Raw genomic sequence first — 13858 nt, 5'->3', positions numbered from 1 at the left:
ACATGTCTTTATCTATTCAATAAAAAAAAAAAAACATAAAACATTTTATAAACTATTACTTTTGCGGAAACAACCTCCTTTGCGCAAAAGGTCACATTGTATCCTTGAAAAAATAGAAGGCTTTCTTGGTAGCATTGAAAACCTTTACGTCCATTATATTTCCATTCCATTCTGGCAACAGTTTTCCATTCAATCTTCTCGGTACACAAAACAGAACATAAAACACTGTAAACTGTCTTACGACAATTTCCACCGCTCACCCGTCAATTATCCCCTCCTCCTCCTCCCCACCTAACAAGTAACTCATCATTGTAAACCAAAATTGAAAATAAAAAAAAAACGGAAAATATTCTGAGGACTAAGACGACGACGAGGAGGTATTAGACCGAGAGAAAGAAAATACGACGAGCCAGTATAAAACAATTTTCATTCATTCATACAAGTGTCTGTCTATAAGCGTCAAGTTACACTTCTTCAAATACAGAGAGAGAGAGAGAGAGAGAGAGAGAAACATCAGCATCATCAGATTTCACATTTCCAAGAGTTTTCATTTTTTTGTTGTTGCTTCATTCATTTGTTTTTTTTTTCTTCTTTTTTGGAAATGTGTCTGTCGCACACAGACCAATGTTGTCGTGGGAGGTGTTCGTGAGTACGTGCGTGCGTACGTGTGTGTGTATATGTTGTGTGGCGTCTATGTATTCTGTTTTGGTTTTGTCGATTTCTCTTTAAGCTGCTTTTGTTGTTGCCTTAACTGTTTACTTTCCCATATCGTTAACCCACTAAGAATATTTAGGCATGGAATTAAATTTAAATTTGTTACGAAGAGTATCCCCACACCTCTCACTCTCTTTCTGTCCCCCTCTCTCAGTAAAAAAAGATGAATGAGTTCTTAACGAGCTGTGGGTTGTGTTACGAATTTTCATTCAAGTATTTGAATTATAATGAACCACAATTGGCAGTCATTATATTGAAGTTGTTGTTGTTATTGTTGTTAAAGGAAAAGAAAACCTGATGTCTTGTGTCATTAGACATATGGTATATTAAATGGAATTAATATTTTGCACGAAAGAATACGAAAGTAAATATTTCAATTTCTAAAAAATATGGGTTTACTAAAATGTTTAAGGGTGTCTGTCCGTCCGTCCGTCTGTCTGCCTGGCTGGTGGTCACGATAACTTTTGAAGGAAGTATCCGATTTTGCATAAACTTGGTAAATCTATATATTTTTATCAAACTTAGATTGAGCGTGGAGATGAGCGACATTGGTCCACTACTTCTGGTACCTCCCCCACAAAATGTCAAAATTTTCACAAAAAATAATTTACTTTTTAGAACAAGAAAGGATAATCCGATTTAGTGCCAACTTTACAAATCCTAAAATATTCATCAGTCCTAGGTCATGGGCAATAATGGGCAACACTAGTCCATTCCATCAAGTACCTCCCCCACAAAGAGCCGAAATTTTGAATAAATTTAACTCTTATAAAATGTGAACTATGATTCCGATTGTCTTAAAATTTGGCAAATCCTAATATTTCTATCAACAGAATATCTGTTATGAATGTGGAATATATCGGACCACTACTTCTGGTACCTCCCCCACAAAGGGATCAACATTTTTAAAAACAAAACGCCCTATAAAATGCGAAATGACTATCCGAATATTTTCAAACTTGGTACATCCATATATTTCTATCAACACAAGATAAGGTGTAAAGATGGAATATGTCGGACCACTTCTTTTAGTACCTCTACCACAATATTTGGAATAATTATAACTATAATAAAATGTGAGATAAGTATCAGATTCTCTTCAAATTTCACACATCCCAATATTTTTGATAACATGGAGGTGGAGCATATAGGTCTACTCTTTCTGGCACCTTCCCCACAAGGGGGTGAAAAGTTTGAATAACAAAACGTTTATAAAATTGCGAAATATCCAACTGATTCTCTTCAAATTTTTCCACATCCCAATATTTTTGATAACACAAAATCTGGTGTGAAAATGGAGCATATTGGTCCACTCCTGGTACCTTCGCACGCTCAAAAACTGCGAATCGGGCATCCGATTCTCTTCAAATTTCATACATCTCAATCTTTCTTTTAACACTAGAAGATGATATATATCAGTCTATCCATTGTGGTACCTCCCCCTCACAGGATCGCAATTTTCAGTACTTATATCTCCCAAAACTTGCGAAACAATTTAGAGATTATTTTTAAACTTGGCACCTGTACAGTACACCTGTACGTATGATTGATTTCATAAATTCAATATTACTCATACTCAGAGTTTTCACAAAAACGACTGGGGCAAGCGATAGTAGATAAGGAACTAGTTTGTTCGATCGATTGGCAAAACTGTATTCATGGACCCATCAACAAAAGCAGTACAGCATTTTTTACTGAGTTTCCTCCTCTCTCTCTCTCTCCCTCTCTATCTCTCTCACTTCTATCTCACACATACCGTGTGTCAGCGGTGCCATAGACAAATGAAAATATAGACAACGAAATGCTCTCACCGTTCATCTTCGAAAAAAATCGGGTCAGCAGATGTCGTATATGTCGTTTCAGGGGTTTGAGTGGGAATTTTGAAGTCACTCAATTGTAAAATGTTAAAAATAACAAAAACTGTAGGATATTTGTCAGTTGATAATTGTCTCATAATAAAAGAAATGTAAAAAGTACGTGATGACATCGAAAAATTCAGGAATAATCAAGTAAAATGCTTGAAAACCGATAAAATGTGTTTTCGAAGTCGAGTGACTTGAACGCGTAAATAAGCATGTTGACTATGCAAAACATGATGAGCGCCATCTGGATAAAATGACAAAACTAACTTTTCGTTGTCTATATCTTCATTTGTCTATGGCGGTGCTCAAGAAAAAATATCTCTTTACAGTCAAATTTCTCTTTGCTTTTTTAAATCAAGAAGAATACAGTGGTAAGTCATTATTTAAACAAATATTTTTTATCCATTTGCTTTATAAATAATTTCGGCAAACATTTATGTTTAAAAACAATTAAATGGAATCGTAAAATATAAAGAAAAACAGAAATTTAATTTTCTCTTAAATTATCTCTTTTTTCGACTCATGTTCTAGAACACGGTTTTGAGCAGTGCTGCTGTATGTGAACAAAATGAAAGAAGGGATTAACGCCTTGTCCGATCACTGTTCGAAAATAAAATGTTGCTAAAATACCGGTAATGTTTATACCCTCCACCATACATACAGAGTGAGATAAAAAAACTGCAACCAACTCCAGACTGCTGTCATTTCTAAGCCACTCGTCTGACAGCTGTTAAAATTATTCCAGTGACAGCTCATTATATTGTTTACAGGCGTACAAAAGCATTTTGGTGAGAATTTTCCAGAAAAGAAGTTATTCGTGATGGAATTGAAGCGTGATAGTGTGATTTCTTTATATTTGGCTGGAAAACCACAAATGGCTATCGTTAGAGCACTCCAGCATTTAAAGTTGAATAAATGTGTTGTGTCTCGTACCATCGCTCGTTAGCGTAGCCCGACTGTAAAGGTGGACGGAGGAAAACAGCAATATCAGCAGAAATGGTTCGAAAAGTATAGAATCGACTTGATCGAAATCCGCGTCGCAGTGGCCGAAAATGGTTCGTGAGCTGAACATATCGCAATATTCCATTCGTCAATTATTGAACAATGAGCTCGGGGTAAGGCCATTGAAATTCCAAAAAAAAATGCAAGAATTTACACCACAACAGAAAGAAAATAGACTCAAAAGAGCTCAAGAGTTGCTTCACATGGCCGAAAGTGGTGAATTGTCGAATTTGGTTTTCTCCGATGAGAAAACATTCGTTGTCCAGCAGTTTGTAAACAAACAAAGTGATCGTGTTTTCTTGCCAAAGAGGTCAGCTGAAAATCTGCACCTTCGGTTGGCCACCAGAACTCAAGCGGCGGCCATGGTGATGGTGTGGGCCGCCATCACAGCCGATGGTCGTTCTCCGTTCGTATTAATCGACCGTGCGAATAAATGCCGAATATTATTACGAAAATATTCTGGAGGGTGTATTAAAGCCTTGGGCACTCAAACATTTTGTGCCCAAACATTTTGGACATTCCAACAGGACTCGGCACTCGGCAGGACTATCACACTCAGCACGCACCACCCAAGAATGGTTACAAAATGAGGTTCCTCGTTTCATTTCCAATGCACAATGGCCACCAAAATCCCCGGATACCAATCCGTTGGACTATTGTGTCTGCAGTATTTTGACGAATGCAAGGATGGCACTAAAAAATACCAAAGTGTCGATCACCCCAAGTAAGCGCTTCGAAGTTAGTTCGAAGATGGGCTATATCGGTCCACGATATCTTATATCCCCCATATAACGGTACCTCCCTATATTCATATTTTTATGATTTTAACTACATCTTTCAATGAAATTGTTTAAAAATCCATACGAGGTTCGATCTAAGCACTTAACCCCCTGGAAGAGAAATGTCTATATAGGTCGACGATGTCTATACACCCTCGACGATGTCTATACACCCTCGACGATATCGTATAGCCCACACTTAATGGTATATGCATGAAATTGTCTATGCATGTTAACGTCTTCGTATAGCCTCCATATAACGATACCTCCCTATTTTCGTTATTTTGAAGATTTTAGCGGCATTATTCACCGGAATTGTTTCAAATTTGGTATTTGTAGTTCTTAATGGATACTACAACCTATGCCAAAAAATTATCTATGTAGGTTCATATAGCCTCCATATGAGGATACCTCCCTATATTCGTTATCTTGATGATTTTATCGACGTTATCACCATAATTGTTTCAAATTTCGTATTTGAAGTTCGGAATCGGTACCACAACCTATGACAGAAAATGATTTTAGGTACAATATTCACCGAAATTGTTCTAAATTTCGTATTTGTAGTTTCTAATAGGTATTACAGCTTGTGACAGAAAATTATCTATGCTGGTCTTCCCTATATTCGGTATTTTGATGCTTTTGCCTAGATTATTCTTATTGAATATTATAATGGATTTTTAACAAAAGATGCCTATGGAGGTCCACATCTTCGTATAGACCCCAATATAACGGCTATATTCGGTATTTTTTAGATTTTAACAGTATTTTTAACAGATTTTTTTTTTTTTGAAAATTTACAAATTCGTTCCAAATGGAGGAGCGTTTTCAATTCTGCTTTTGATACCCTACACCACAGGTCAGATATTATGTCTTTTTTTTGCATTTGTTTGTAACAACCAAAAGGAAACGATATAGACCCATAGTTCCTTTTGATGATCTGCAAAGAATCACATTCTGAGTCGATTTATGCATGTTCGTCCGTCCGTCCGTCCGTCCTCCTGTCCTTGTATTATTGTAAACCAAGTACAGATCGCATTTATTGCCCCATCCAGATGAAATTTTGCACAAGTTATTTGTTTGACCCAAGGACGAAACCTATTGAAATTGGAGATAATCGATCAAAATTTAGATATAGCTCACATATATATGTTCTTCCGATTTATATGTTCTTCCGACCGAATTAAGCCTAGAATTAAGCATGCCAAATTTGATCGAAATCGTTTCAGATATAGCTTTATCTCCCATATATGTATTGTTCATCCGATTTGATATTTTTGTCGAAAGCAGCCGTAATATGCACTCTGTAACAACAATATTTGAGGAAATATATCAAATAAAACTCAGAAATACCTTTGTCAAATATTATCGAGATCGGTTTAGATTTGGAAATAGCTCTATTTATGGGAGCTATTTCCAAATCATCCGATTTCGAGTTAATTGTCCACCAAATGGGTAATATTAGCCCAAATTGGATGGAATTTGGTTAAAATCGATTCAGATATAGCTATAGCTCCCATATATATTGTTGATCCGATTTGTTATATTGGCTCTCCACAGCCGTAAAATGCACCCCGTAGCAACGATATTCGGGGAAATATATCAAATACAGCTCAGAAATATCTTTGCCAAATTTGACGGGATTGGTTTAGATTTGGATATAACACCCTTATATATATATTTATCCGATTTCAAGTCAATTGTCCACCATATGGGTAAGCCCGAATTAAAAAGGAACAAGTGTATCGGCAAATTTAGCAGAAATCGATTCAGGGGAGGATATTCCTCTCATATATTAGTTCTTTTGGACTTCAAATTTTAACTATAATCATACGTCGTATGATTTCATTCTCAAAAATTCCCCATAACAACTTTTATTTGTTATGTGAAGCTCTGCTTAATATGTCAAGGTGTGTAGGGTATCATGAAATCGGCCCACCCGACTTTAAGACTTTCATAACTGGTTGAAATATATTTTCGTGTACTTACATTTGAAAACAATTTAAAGCAGGATTTGTCCAAATAAAGGTGTTGTCTAAAAAATAAAAAACGTTTATATATTAATTTTGTTGAAAGATTTCAGTATAGTTTGAAATTAAATTAAGAAAACTTGAGATTCAAATACAGAAGACCTTTTTTTTTAAATTTTTTGTTAATCTCCGGTAACTGTAATTCATTTTACCGTGTTGTTTTACTTTTTATGCTCATTTTTACTTTTAATAAATTATGTCTTCGAACATTAAAATACATTGAAATTCTATCAATAATTTAGTAGCCCTCTTTGGTACAACAGCGAGTTAAAAGACTCATCAATAGCTCTTAAAAGTAAAAACGTTCGTACGCAAAATAAATACCACCAGCATCATCATCACGTCCTTCATAATCAGGCAGCGAAAGAGAGAGCTTAAAGAAAACAACTAAAAAAGCTGTATGTTCGGCCGGGCCGAACTTTGAATACCATCCACAATTTGGTACAAATTTGGCAATTTTCAAAAAAATAAAATCCGTTAAAAATTCTGTTAAAATTTTAAAAATACCGAATATAGCCTCTATATTGGGATCTATACGACGTGAACCTACATTGGCTTCGTTTGTCATAAGCCATTACCATATTCAAATTCGAAGCGTGAATAAACGTGAAGCGTGAAATGTAGCTAAAATCATCAAAATACCGAATATTAGGAGGTACCGTTATATCGGAGCTATACGAAGACCTGGACCTGCATAGACAATTTTCTCTCACAGCCTGTAGCATCCATTACGAAATTCAAATAAGACATCTCAAACAATTTCGTTGAGTATTGTACCTAAAATCGTCAATATACCGAATATAGGGAGGTACTGATATATGGGGCCTATACGAAGACCTGGACCTGCACAGACAATTTTCTGTCTTCGTCTGAAATATCCATTACGAGCTTCAAACACCAAATTTGAAACAATTCCGGTGAATAATGTCGCTAAAATAATCAAAATACCGAATATCGGGAGGTACCGCTATATGGGAGCTATACGAAGACGTGGACCTGCGCAGACAATTTTCTGTCTTAGGCTGTAGTATCCATTACGAACTTCAAATACCAAATTTGAAACAATTCTGGTGAAAAATGTCCCTAAAATCATTGAAATACCGAATATCGGATATTATATTGGGGCTCTACGAAGACATGGACCTGCACAGACAATTTTCTGTCTTAGGCTGTAGTATCCATTACGAACTTCAAACACCAAATTTGAAACAATTCCGGTGAATAAATTCGCTGAACTCATCAAAATACCGAATATCGGGAGGTATCGTTATATGGGGGCTATATCAAAACGTGGACCTACATGGTCCATTTTCAATACCAAAAGGCCTGCAGACATAACATACATTTGAGTAAAATTTGATCAATTTACTTCAATTCGTTCGGAAGCTAGAGTGATTTCCACAGACGGTCAGACGGATAGATGGACGCACATCGCTAAATCGACATAGACTTTTATGCTGATCAAGAATATATATACTTTGTGGAGTCTAAAATGCATATTTCGAGTTGTTACAAACGGAATGACAATGTTAATATACCCTCTATACTATGGTGGAGGATATAAAAATGGAACGACTCATTGTGAGGAACTTTGTTGGGAAATACCATCAACATTTCGCTGGCAATTCGTGGAACAAATGATGTTGTCCGCATGTCTGTCAGTCGGTCAGTCGCCCACCCACGAACATGCCAAGCAATGTTACATGCCAAGAATATTGTCATAAGAAAACAGCACTTTCTTTCTTTCTTTACGCCTGTAACAGCTGGCTTAGCCGAAGTGGTGATGGTGGTGGATGGCAAACCATCTGATACGTTGTTTTTTTTTTTCTCTCACTCCTGCTGAGAGATCTTAATTCGCTGCATTTGTTGTTTCATTTAAGTGTGCAAGGTTTCATCAGTCGTTTTTTTTTCACTTCGCATCTTGAAGTTTAGTGCAGCAAAGGATTTACTTCTTCATTTTTTGTAGGAGTGTTTTTGTTGTAATTCTGCAGCGAGAAAAGATTTTTGTGTTACACTTTTTCATTGAAAAAAAAAAAATCTCCTTTTCAAGAAAATAATTCCTTTAAAGCCTGCAGTTGAAGGATAATAGAAATAAGTTTTCAATTCACTTAAGAAGCTCTACAACTGTAGCTAACGATGCTTAACTTAAGCTCGCATTATTGTTTGTCAATAATGAATGAATGGATGTGATTTTTTTAGGCGAAGGGGAGCGCCAACTTGGATCATTGGAAGGTGATAAAATGCTCAGAAATAATGCAAATAATCAAATCCGAATTGAAAATAGGCCATGGAAAGTAAAAGTATTCTTTGTTTGAAATGAAAAGAATTCGATTTAGAAAGGAAACGAAGTCACATTTGTCTATTGAAGTGACAAATCAGGTCGAAATAATTTCAAGTTCGGGATTTGTTGCAAATAGGATACATAGTATGGAGGGTATATCAAGTTCGTCATTCCGTTTGTAACTCATCGAAATAATAAAGTTAGACCTAACAAAGCATATATATTCTTGATCAGCGTAGAATTCTAAGGCGATTTACCCCTATCCGTCCGTCTGTCCGCCCGTCTGTTGTAATCTAGCTAGAGTCAAAACGAATTAAGCTAGGAAGCTAAAATTTTGCAGAGATCAATCGTTTGTGTGCAGGCAGGTCAAATCGAAGATGGGCTATATCGGTTCACTATATCGTATAGCTCCCATTAAACGGTACCCTCCGATATTCATAATTTGGATGATTTTAGCAACATTTTTCAATGGAATTGTCTGAAATTCTACACGAGTGGTCTTTTGTGGGTACTTTATCGCCTGAAAGAGAATTGTGTATATATTCTTTAAGACATAAAGGCCATACCGATATTCGTTATTTTGATAATTGTAGCTACATTTTTCAATGGAATTGTCTCAAAATCCACAAAAGAAGTTCCTTCTGAGTACCCTATCCCCTGGAAGAGAATTGTCTATATAGTATATCTCCCATATGACGGTACCTCTCGATATTTGATATTTTGATGATTTTAACTACATTTTTCAATGGAATTGTCTCAAAATCTACAAAAGAAGTATTTTACGATCTGGAATTGAATTGTCTAGATCCACGATTTCATATACACCCATATAACGTTACCAACCCATGTTCAATATTTTGATGATTGTAGCCAAATTGTTAAGGATTTCTTTCTGAGTTCTTTAACCCCTGAAAGAGAATTGTCTTTATGGGTCCAGGATATCGTAAATCCCCCATATAACCGTACCTCCCGATATTCGTTATTTTGATGATTTTAACTACATTTTTCAATGGAATCGTCTCAAAATCCACAAAAGAAGTTTCTTCTGAGTATTTTACCCTCTGGAAGATAATTGTCCAGGTCCACGATATCATATAGCCCCCATTAAAAGGTACCAAAGGGAGAGAATTGCCTGCATAGGTCCACAATTTTGTATTGCCCCCATAAAACGGTATCCCAAGTTTTTTTTTTATTTTAGCGACATTTTTGACCGGAATTGTTTCAAATTTCGTATTTAAAGTTTAAAGCCCGAATGACGAAAAACTGTCTATGCAGGTCCATCTGCCTGTCGGTCGGTCAGTCTTTGTATAGCCCACATGAAACGGTACCTCCCTTTATTCCATATTTGGATGATATTAGCAACATTATTCACCGGAATTGTGTCATATTTCGTATCTGAAGTTCGAAATCGGTACTAGAGTCAATGACAAAAATTACATATGCAGGCCTACGTCTTCGTATAGCCCCCATTTAATGGTTTCCATTTAAGTGATATTTTTCGACGGATTTTTTTTTTAAATTTTCAAGATGGAGGGTATTAAAAGTTCGGCCCGACCGAACTTAGCTACTTTTTTACTTTCTTTTATTTATTTATTTTTCTTATACCCTAAAACATATGGCTACAAAGGGTATATCATTTGATACGGCCAAAACGTGTCTCATCGAAATAACGGTTTTTTACCCTAGGTTTCTCTGGACCAAATCCATTTAAGGACATTTCGAGTCTATCTAGCTATGTCCGTCCGCCCGTCTGTCTGTCTGTCTGTCTGTCTGACTGGTGCACACGATAACTCTCGAAAGGAGTATCCGATTTGGTCCAAACTAGGTAGATTGTAATATTATTATCGAACTTTGATCGAGTTCGGAGATGGGCAATATCGGTCCACTCCGTCTGGTACCTCTCCACAAAATGTTAACATTTTCTAAGCAAATAATTTACTACACAGAAAGAGAAAGGATAACCCAATTTAACTTTACAAATTCTAATATTTGCATAAGTTCTACGTCAGGTGCGAATATTGACAATATCGGTACCTCCCCCACAAAGGGTTAAAAAATAATTGAGTTCGATTGTCTTCAAATTATTGTTATTAACCTAATCTTCATCACAATATTGTTATTAACCCTAGGTCTGGTGCGAAGATGGAATATATCGGTCCACCATCGGACCATTCCTTCTGGTACCTCCTCCTCAAAGGGTTAACATTATGAATAACCAAGAGGATTATAAAATCCGGAATAAGCATTCGATTATCTTCTTATTTCGCACATCCCATTATTTCTACTAACACAAAATCTGCTATGAAGATGGACTATATGGGTCCACTTTTTAAAGTACCTCCCCCCCAAAGGGTCAACATTTTGAGTACCCATAAAAGCTCATAAAACGCGAAATTAACATCCGATTCCATTCAGATTTGGCACATCTCAATATTTATATCAACACAAGGTCTGTTATAAAGATATTTAAGATCGGACCTTTTCTTCTGGTACCTACCCCACAGAGGGTCAAAGTTTTGAATCATCAAACCGATCATAAAACCCGAAATAAGCATCCGGTTCTCTTTATATTTCACACATCCCATTATTTCAACTAACACAAAATTTGCAGTGAATATGAAATATATCGGTTCATTCCTTCTGGTACCTCCCCCCACGAAGGGTCAAAATTTTGAATATTCATGCAACCCATAAAACACGAAATTAACATCCGATTCCATTCAAACTTGGCACAACCCAATATTTTCACCAACACAAGATCTGTTCTAAAGATGGTTGAGATCGGTCCATTCTTTCTGGTACCTCTCCCACAAAGAATCAACATTTTGAATACCCATGAAGCTCATAAAACGCGAAATTCACTTCCGATTCCATGCAGACTTGGCATATCTCAATATTTCCATCAACAGAAGATTTGTTATAAAGATGGTACAGATTGGAGCATTCCTTCTGGTAACTCCCCCACAAAGTGTCAATGTTTTGAATATCCAAAACGATAAAAAAAAGTCCGAAATAAGCATCCAATTCTTTTCATATTGCGCACTCCATCTCGTACCTCTCCCACAAAGGGTCAAAATTTTCAATTTTCATAAAACGCGAAATTAACATCCGATTCCAATCAGACTTGGCACATCTCAACATTTCTATCAACACAAAATATGTTATGAAAATGGTTGATATCGGACCATTCCTTCTAGTACCTCTCCACAAAGGGTTTAAGTTTCGAATAACCAAAGCTATTTTAAAATCCGAAAAAAGCATCTGGTTCCCTTCATATTTCACACATCCCATTATTTCAACTAACACAAAATCTGCACTGAAGATGAAATATATCGGTTCATTCCTTCTGGTACCTCCCCCACAAAGGCTCAAAATTTTGAATATCCATGAAGCTCCTAAAACGCGAAATTAACATCCGATTCCATTTCAGACTAGGTACATCTCAATATTTCTATCAACACAATATCTGTTGTAAAGATGGTAGAGATCGGATAATTTCTTCCGAGACCTCCCCCACGTAGGCTTCAAGATTTTGAAAAACAAAACGCTCATAAAGCGCGAAATAAACATTCAGCTCTTTTCAAATTTCACACACACAAACATATCTGCGAACCCCATTCTGGTACCTCACCCACAACAAGGGTCACAATTTTCATTACTTTTATCTGTCATATCTTGCGAAATAAGTCAGCGATTCTTTACAACTTGCTAAATATTTCTCCTAACCAGAAACCTGACATGGATATGGAATTAATGATTTCCACATAAAATTGCATATAATTGTTCGATTTTCTTGTAATTTTCCCCATATCAATATTTTCATCTGCATTAGATGAAGTATGAAAATGGAAGATCTCGATCCGCTATGTCTGGTACCTCAAGCACATTTTAATATTTTCTAAAAATTATCACATATATCATATAAAGTGAAGAAAGCAGTCGATATGGTCCAAATCTGGCATGTCCCAATATGTATATCATATTTATTTACGCTTGATACGAAATGCAGAATATTGGCCCATTCCTTTGGAAGCTATTCCATAGAAGGTCAACAATTTGAATAATCATAGAAGAAGTCAAAATATATTTAAATAAACGAACATTGGCTGAGAGTATACATCTGTCGGCAAAATCGACTAATACTTTTTAAAATTTTTTGACCCAATTCGAGTGGGGACCCCCAATATCCCCCAGCCCAATCTCAAATTTAACTTCAACTAATGAAAGGTGTAACAAAGCCTCTTAAATTTGACAAAGCGATCTCCCACGCCCATCAAATTGCAATTACAATTTTTCACTTTTCTTCTCTCGCACATATTTGAGTGCAAAAAGAAAAAACCATTTAGAAAATGAAAAATCTGACAACAATAACAAGCCAACCCCTCCAACAATAAAAACAAAACTAATTCATGCCATACATCTTAGGCACCTACATTTGGCAGACAAACAGACGTCTGCGGATTCCTTTGCTGTGCATTCCAATACTCACTCAGCCACACAGACAGACATGCATTCAACATTTTTTAACATACATAAATAATTCATTCCCACACACATATACACAGAGAGAGAGAGAGGGAGAGAGCGACATGTACGCATCCTAAGTGTCCTGATGATTCATTTTAAGTACGTGGGTCGTTTATGCAGGTCCCCCGCCCCTTTGGCGCATTTTCTTGAATACCGCAATTAAAAACAATTCAACAACAAAAATGCTTCAAACAGTAGCAGCAACAACAACAATGACGGACGCAATGACTGAATAAAAACCAAGAAAATATTTCTCTTGAAATGTTAAAAAGGGAAATGTCATGAAATAAAAATACGAATGGAGCAAAGAAACGAAATGAACACGAAAATGCCATGAGAAAAGAAATCAAGGACTCTTGACTAAAAACGGCTGCACAAATTACAATAACAGACAAGTAGGTGGACCGTCGACGGAGAACAATCCGAGTAAATTGTCCATCCAACAATGTAGCGACCGACCGACCCCCTTAAGGTTTTTGTGCTCTCGAGCACCAAACACAAAAAAGGAGACCCATTTAAGGAATGGACTTTTTGGGGCTGGTATTGTGCGATAAGAGGTAAAGGCGAAAATTGTGGGAGCTACTAAGGGAAAATTTCGGTACATGGAGATATGTTTCATAGTTTCCAGAATTACATCCTAAGCTTTATGTCTCTCCAAATTTG

The 13858-nt window shown here is 36.3% G+C and overlaps 1 protein-coding gene across 2 annotated transcripts in view; it reads right to left on the bottom strand.

Moving 5' to 3' along the window:
- The window catches only part of LOC101897629 (protein tolkin), a 152460-nt gene that overhangs the window by 109010 nt on the left and 29592 nt on the right, over positions 1-13858 (bottom strand). For both annotated transcript variants that reach the window (XM_005182064.4, XM_005182065.4), the window contains exon 2: positions 6347-6392. The gene's annotated coding sequence lies outside the window, so the exon portion shown is untranslated. The remainder of the gene's footprint in view (positions 1-6346; positions 6393-13858) is intronic.

Source organism: Musca domestica, unplaced genomic scaffold (assembly GCF_030504385.1).
Source record: "Musca domestica strain aabys unplaced genomic scaffold, Musca_domestica.polishedcontigs.V.1.1 33, whole genome shotgun sequence".
In the NCBI taxonomy this organism is placed as follows: Eukaryota; Metazoa; Arthropoda; class Insecta; order Diptera; family Muscidae; genus Musca; species Musca domestica.
This window is presented reverse-complemented; position numbering and strand designations above follow the sequence as displayed.